General features: G+C 34.7%; 1 pseudogene; it reads left to right on the forward strand.

Annotated features, from left to right (window-relative positions):
* The first annotated feature begins 1,553 nt into the window (after positions 1–1,553).
* Positions 1,554–3,976, forward strand: LOC150032360 (secreted RxLR effector protein 161 pseudogene; annotated as a pseudogene).
* The last annotated feature ends 3,715 nt before the right edge of the window (positions 3,977–7,691 follow it).

Here is a 7,691-nt window from a genome sequence, read left to right on the forward strand (position 1 = left end):
TGAGAGAGACTTCTCTACCATCCATCCATGGCACCACCAGCAGCCTTGATGCATAGCCTTTCATTTCTCCACGGATCTCTGTATTGTATTACATTTTGGCTTAAGACACTTACACTTTGTAATCAATGCATTTCTACATTCCTTCAACGCCATCTTCTTTATCTTCTTTATCTTTATCACCGTTTACCTCCTTCGTTTAGTTAACAAAGGGGGTCGCATACTCAATCGTGTAGCCTAGAGATAGGACGCATGTAGCAACCCACCAAGAGGTGTACGTTGCATGAGTATAATGAGTTAATCTTCTTTGTTTGGTGTGAGGCTATAGCAACGTTTGTCGATGGGTTGTTGCAATGCTTGTCTATGAGCTAATTAGCCGCATCTAATTACCTGAGAAGGTAACTGGTGGAACGCACTAAAACGGAGTATGCATTGTTTCTAGAGATAGGCACGGTCTTATGCTCAACGCGACCATGCACTATAGAGATATGGGCATGCAGCTGGCCACCGAGAGGTGTGCGATGCGTTAGTGTGACGAGCTGGAATTACTCGAGTGACTTAAGATAATGAACATTACTATGCGTTAACAGTTGTTGCATATCTACCAATTCTCATCGCAAATCTTCCATCGCTCAATCTGTTTAGTTAGGAGTAGGAGTAATGTGTAGTCCGTTAACTTCTTCTTTTTACTTTTATTCACCGCCTCAAACACATTGCTTCACAAACATTCTTGAGTTACAAGTCCCTGAGTTCGACCTTCGATCACCTGAGAAACTTGCGTTCTCGTTATACTTGGCAAGAAGGCAAGAAAACTTGTGATAGGAATGCATGGTTATTGCATACGAGATTAATGCATACTTTCCATTCCAACGCATGACCACCGACGCATGGGTACTAACACGTAGCATAAGACATGCATCATATATTCTTTCCAATTTTTATCACCAATTCTTTGCAATATATTGAGAAGATTAGAGTGAATTTGAGGCAATGCAATCTATAGAATTTTTCTTAAAAAAATCAGTTGAATAATGTGTTCTTCAATTGGGTTGTTACTGTGAGCTTTTCTCCAAATTCCCTTAGTTCAAACTTATTTTGAGTCCCATAACTCAATGTAGAGAACCAAGATGATAGTAAGAAAGATCTTGAGGTGATCTACAACAAGATTTGGAGAGATTTGCAGCTAGAAATCAAGCTTTGAAGAAGTTCTACAAATGTATGACTTGATACCCATTTATTTCTGCAATAGCATACTTTAGTTTCTGCCAAAATTAATGAATTAAAGTGCTTATTGATCCTTGTTACTTCTACTGCGTGTTGATACAATCCAACAGTATGTTAATGATATTCTACTCATTGGGAATGAAGTAGAATTTCTAGCTGACGTTAAGAGATGGTTGGCTACACAATTCCAAATAAAAGATTTAGGAGAAGCACAGTATCTTCTTGGGATCAAAATAGTTTGGAATTGCAAGGACGAAACATTAATACTATCTCAAGCATCTTATATAGACAAGATGTTATCCAGATATAAAATGCAAAATTCCAAGAAATGAACGTTGCCTTTCAGATATGGAGTTCACCTATCAAAGAAACAAAGTCCTAAGACACCTCAAGAGGTTGAGGATATGAAACGAATTCCATATGCATCAGTAGTAGGGAGCTTGATGTATGCCATGTTGTGTACACGTCCTGATATATGCTATGCAGTTGGAATAGTCAGCAGATTTCAATCCAATCCTAGATATAATCATTGGGCTATCATTAAGAACATTCTTAAGTATCTTCGGAGAACAAGAATTTATATGCTCATGTATGGTGCTAAAGATTTGATCCTTACTGGATACACTGATTCTGACTTCCAAACCGATATAGATTTGATAATGGGCAGAAATGCACGTTATTACAGTACTAAGTTATTAAAAATGAAGGTTTGCGTTGATAAAATATATAAGATTACATCCAAAAAGCATTAAGTTCGTAATATTGCGGTCATATGCGTTCATCGCATGAAAACAGTTAACTTTTGTGTTTTTGTGCAGAAGATGCACTGATGCAAAACGTAAAATGCGATCATAAGAAAGTAACGGTCGAGCGCAGCATTACCGCAAGGCTTTGCGGTGATTTGTACTCGCAAATATCTACTCAAGAAGGATTGCCGTATAAAGCCGCCGCAACTTGGTGGGTGTATATAGGTTGAAAGCATAATAAATCACGATGGGACAGAACGCTGATGATGGTCGATTCCAAAGTTGACAAGCCGCTAACGAACTACTGTAGCAAGTACACTCAACTTTTCGGTGACAAATATTCGACACATCAGACAGAGAATTAATGTCATCTCATCAATGCAATCATAAGAGAGAAGCAGCCTTTCACCCCAAAGCTCTATAAATACCGAGGGCAACCTTCAGTGAAGAAGTTCGGACAGCTAGATAATTTTCCCTTAGATAGAAGTAGTTTTTCTTTTAAGGCGGAGTAAGAGAAGGGAAGAGACGTTGGAAGATCGTTTTGGTGAGCTCGAGAGAGAACCCAGAGGCGTGAAAACGCAAAGAGAGGGCCGACTCTCGCGAGAGCGAGACTATCTTTTCAGCAGAGTAGAGAAAAAAGTATAAAAGCCTTGGGAAGCAAGAGATTGCTACCAGGCTCTTTATTCTTATTCCACATTGTTATTTTGTATTTCAAATCTATATCTATAAAATGGAACTTGCTTATCTACTCTGTTCACTCTTTTAGAAGCACGCATGAGTAGCTAAATTTATCGAACGGGTTGAGAAGAATTAAGCTAACATGACCTAGGATCTTCATTGCATGCGATTGTCTTATCTTATGTTGCGCTCAACACCCCTTTAGAGCTACTCGAGAGAGAGTCTAAAGAAAGAACCTAAGACTTAAGAGAGCTAGGTTAGAATCTAGACTCGAGAGGGCAAGATTAGATCCGCATAAGTAAGAGATATGGACTTAGAGATAAACTTTGTTTGCCAACATGCATCGCATGCACCCTAGAGATAGGTTATGATATTATGTGGTCGCTTTATTTGTGTGTGTGTCATTTGTCATCGCATAGACAAGAATAGAGGTTTATGTGTAGGCCCTATAGACTTATCGCATATATCGCATGCGTTCTAAAATTAGAAGTCGTAGAATTTGCGTTGAGAGATGATTTGCTATTGTATGTGTGTTGCATGATCGCATAACATGAACGCAATCCTAGAAAGTGTTAGCTGAACCCCTTCTCAACCTGTTCTCTGCATACTCATCGCATCTTTCGTACTATTAGCTCTTTTCTTAACTCTGCCGCATACTTTTATTACCACATACAACAACCCAAAAACAACTCTTGATTTATTGGTTACCGCAAGGTCTTCTTAAAAATTATCACCGCATACCGTTTTCCTTAGTCCCTGAGTTCGACCCTGGACTTACCAGAAAACTCAGTAGGATTTATACTTAGATTCTGCTAAGAAAACGTGTTGCACAACGTATTTCCATCACTGCAATTCATTTCATAATTTCACCTCATAAAACAACGCATCAAGATTCAAGGAAATCAACTTCGGGGTCAATATTCACTCTGAATGGAGGAGCAGTTGTGTGGAGAAGCATCAAGCAAAGTTACATTGTTGATTCCACAATGGAAGCTGAGTATGTAGCTATAAGTGAAGCAGTAAAGGAAGCAGTATGGCTCAGAAAGTTCCTGACTGATCTGGAAGTAGTTCCTAATATGCACCTGTCTGTCACCCTCTATTGTGACAACAGTGGAGCAATTGCAAATTTAAAGGAACCTTGAAGCCATAAACGAGGAAAACACATCGAGTGGAAGTACCATCTCATCAGGGAGATTGTACACAGAGAAGACATGATCGTCACGCAGATAGCCTCACAAGACAACTTAACTGATCCATTTACGAAGGCCCTCTCGGCTAAAGTATTTGAGGTTCACCTAGTAGGACTAGGTCTACGAGATATTTATCAATAGGGCAAATGGGAGAATATATGGGTATTTAATGTCCTAGTTTATTGTATTTATACTTTTTATTCTCACAGTGTAACTCAACGTTGTATTAATCCACTGGAGTTTTAGTCAAGTTGGAGTATTGTTGGGTTTTAGGTCCTAAAACTAGCAGTTTGTAAAATTAAACATATTCTATTGTCAATAAAAGATGTTATTCAACATTTCTTTAATAAAGGTATTGAATTTATCAATTGCATTCATAGAGTTTAAATCCAGTAAACTAAGATGCATGGCTATTATATGAATACTTGAACTTTATGTAGAGACATAGAGATGGATCAAGTTCAAGTAAATAGCCAAAATGGTCTATAGTATATGATTAAGGTTGGGTACCTTATTCTGGTAACACTATTCGATGCGGCCTACTCTGTAGTTGTTACAAGTTGTTGTAAAGATACTATATATGAAGTGATACAGATTCGTTCATGTATTTACATGAGGAGTGGGGGCGTCCTATGCAATGAGTTTGCATAAGATCAAACCAAGAATAAGTCACTCTTACCTTTTAACGTTGTTTACTGTTTAAGACTGACTATTTCGCTTAGATGACCTAGGTAATTCAATCTTAGTCCTGAGCTAACTATGAACTCCTGTTTATTCGGGGTTATCCTTAGATTTGCATAGGTGAGGGTTGGCTCAATGCACCGACTCCATAAGCCTCCCATTTCAGGGGTAAGACGGGTAGATAGTTGGGGACATAAGGTGTAAGACGGAATTCACGTCTACCCGATTTAGGGATAGGAGAAAGGTTGTTCTCTTAAGTATTGAACCAAGTCTTGAACAAGGGGCCTCATCCTCTCACTGGCTTGAGAGAGATCCGATTTAGTGATTGGATCAGAAACCAATTGTTCATTAGAGGATTAGTTGGAACTTAAGGAACAAGACATAATATCGAATGTAAAATAGCACATTGACCTAGTCGGTATTACGAACAACCTGTGAAGGGTCAACTTACTAGTTATGGTTAAATCATATGGAGACAAATATATCTACAGTGAGGAGAGTGCAACTATCAAGCTATAGTGGTGTGACTCGATAGTTAATGAATACTGATTAATTCGATCTAAAAAGATTAGTCAATTAATCTTAAACATTGGAATTCATGATCTGTAGGTCCATAAGGTCCCTCTACTGGCTCATAAAACATGAACACCTTGAATTATTAAATTGACTGAATTTAGAATGATATCAATTTGAATTGTTCAAATTGAATTTCAATTTGAAAATGTTCAAATTGAAATTAGGGTTTTTGAGCTTGAATTAGTTCAAAATCAAATTAGGGTTTGCATAATTATATTTGAAATATTTAACGTTTAATTTGTTGAAATTAAATAAAATTGGAGAGCATATAATATTTAAATATTAATTACATGAATAGGATACATGTTTAGAATTAGATGTGTGATTAATTTAATATTTGATATTAAATTAAATTTGTTTAATTAATTAAAAATCAAATTAATTTCCAATTTTAAATTCAATTTAAGTAATTAGATTTTTTAATTTAGGTTTAATTAATTATGAATTAATTAGAAAAAAAATTGAAAATTTGGAAGAAGTGGGGTTTTCCCATTTTTCTTCTTAAACATGATGTGTAATTCATGCATAATCACAAAAATCCACTAAATTGGAAAAAGCAACTGCTGGCCATGAATTTTCCGTTAATGCTTGCATGTTGCTGAAGTACAAAATACCTCTAATTTGTTGAGTTGAGGGAGATTGACTAAGAATTGAATACAGAAAAATCAATTTTTTGCACTTCATCTTCTTCTCTCTTCAAACCCACAAAACACTTACCAAATTCACTCAAATATGAGTTCCACCACTCAAATTCAAGTTTGAGAATAGTAGAAAAGACCTCTTGGTGGTTCATTTGGAGCTGAATCAGATTGAAGAGCAGCATGGATTTGAAGATTTCATCACAAAAGGTATGTAACTTGGAACCCACTTGAATATGCATGCTTTAGAACTCAAATTAAATGTAATTAGAGTGATTATTGATTCTGCTTGCTTTCGTTGCATGTTTGTGTATCCTATCACCTTCAAACTCTTTTTGACTTAAATATCGGAGCGTGTGTGACCTACACTACATCTGTGTGCAGTTTTTTACTCTATTGCAGACGAGCTCTCTTCCCCATAAAATACAAATATATCAATGAAGCCTCAATCAAGATTAACCTAATCTTCATGACCAAAATTTGACATCAACACACCAACTGATCAAATCGAAAGTTTTAAAATATAAAGAACTAAATTAAAAGAAACCCATAATTTGATGCCTACTCAACTAGACACACACGAGTCTATCGGTAATCAACCCATTATATTGTCTTTAGAAGGTAAAGTCGATGTGTAACATGTGAGCATTATAAAAATGAAGTTTATCATAGTGACTTATTAATAAACTAAAATTTTTACAGACTTGTTCGAAAAAAAAAACTTTTAAGTTAGACCCGTAGAAGTATTTGATTTGTAGGAATGGTAAAAAAAAATAATTAAAAAAAAAAACTTTTGAAATACATGAAATAAAGGCGTATTTGAGAGCATCGGTATTCTTGTCATAAAAAAAAATCACATTTATTTTTAAATAGAAATATTTGGTAATAATTCATAAAGTTATCCTCGTGAACCATTGGAATGTGATTTTACCAATCATCTCTCTCTTGAATATAATGGAATTGGGAGGATTTCAACGAAAAGATTCGTTTTGAAAATGACTATTTTTCTATTTTATCCTATTTTACTCCAACTTTTTTAGAGAAATCATTTGTCTTTTCTAAAATTTCTCTAAATATTCATCATTTATCTCTCGTTCTAACTTTTTTTCCCTCTTGCTATAAAATATTTACCATTCTCCATCCTTGTCGTCTTTTTCTCTCTCCTTTGAATTTTTATTCATTATCTTTAACTTTTTTTTCATCTCTTTTAAATTTTTATCAGTCTCTATAGCTTTTCTCTCTTTCATAATTTGTCTTTTTTACTCTTTTAATATTTTTTCTAAAATGCAATACTCTTTTTAATAATTCGGTAAACTTAAAATCAATCTCAATATATTATTAATTCAAACACGATTTTAATTTTATCAAAATCATAGAACTAAATCACTTTGTTAAAAATATATGTATTTTCTAAAATCACGTCGAAAATTAATTTTAAAAAAAAAAAAAAAAAAAAAAAAAAAAAAAAATCTTGTAATCGGAGGTACTTGGTTGAAACTAAAAGAAAATAGGATTTAGTTGGGCTGATGGGATGGAATGATAGAAAGTGGGCCTAAAATGGGATTTGTCAGAAGAGGGCTAAGGAAAACAGAGGACAAGACACTTCCCCTTCCTTCTTCCAATTGTAATGTTCTTCTCTTTGCCTTGTTTACTGTGCAATTCTGACTTGAAATGATTGTACAAATCATACATTTCCATTCCTATTTCATTGACTCTCTTTCTCTTTATCCTTCTTTTTTTTTAATTCTTAGCTTAAATTACCATTTTACCCTTAATGATGACAACCTATGCTCTAAAAAAATTATTCACAAACATCAATTCATAATCCTAAATTTTGAGAATTATATTCAACTTAATCTGAGGTGAGAGTTTGGAATACTTAATTGATTATTATAGTCTGTATTTAAAAAATAGTAAAAATAGTAATAAAGTAAAAGAGAGAGAATTGGTAGGAAATATTC

Source organism: Benincasa hispida, chromosome 11, assembly GCF_027475165.1.
Source record: "Benincasa hispida cultivar pf3 chromosome 11, pf3_genome.v1.1, whole genome shotgun sequence".
NCBI lineage: Eukaryota > Viridiplantae > Streptophyta > Magnoliopsida > Cucurbitales > Cucurbitaceae > Benincasa > Benincasa hispida.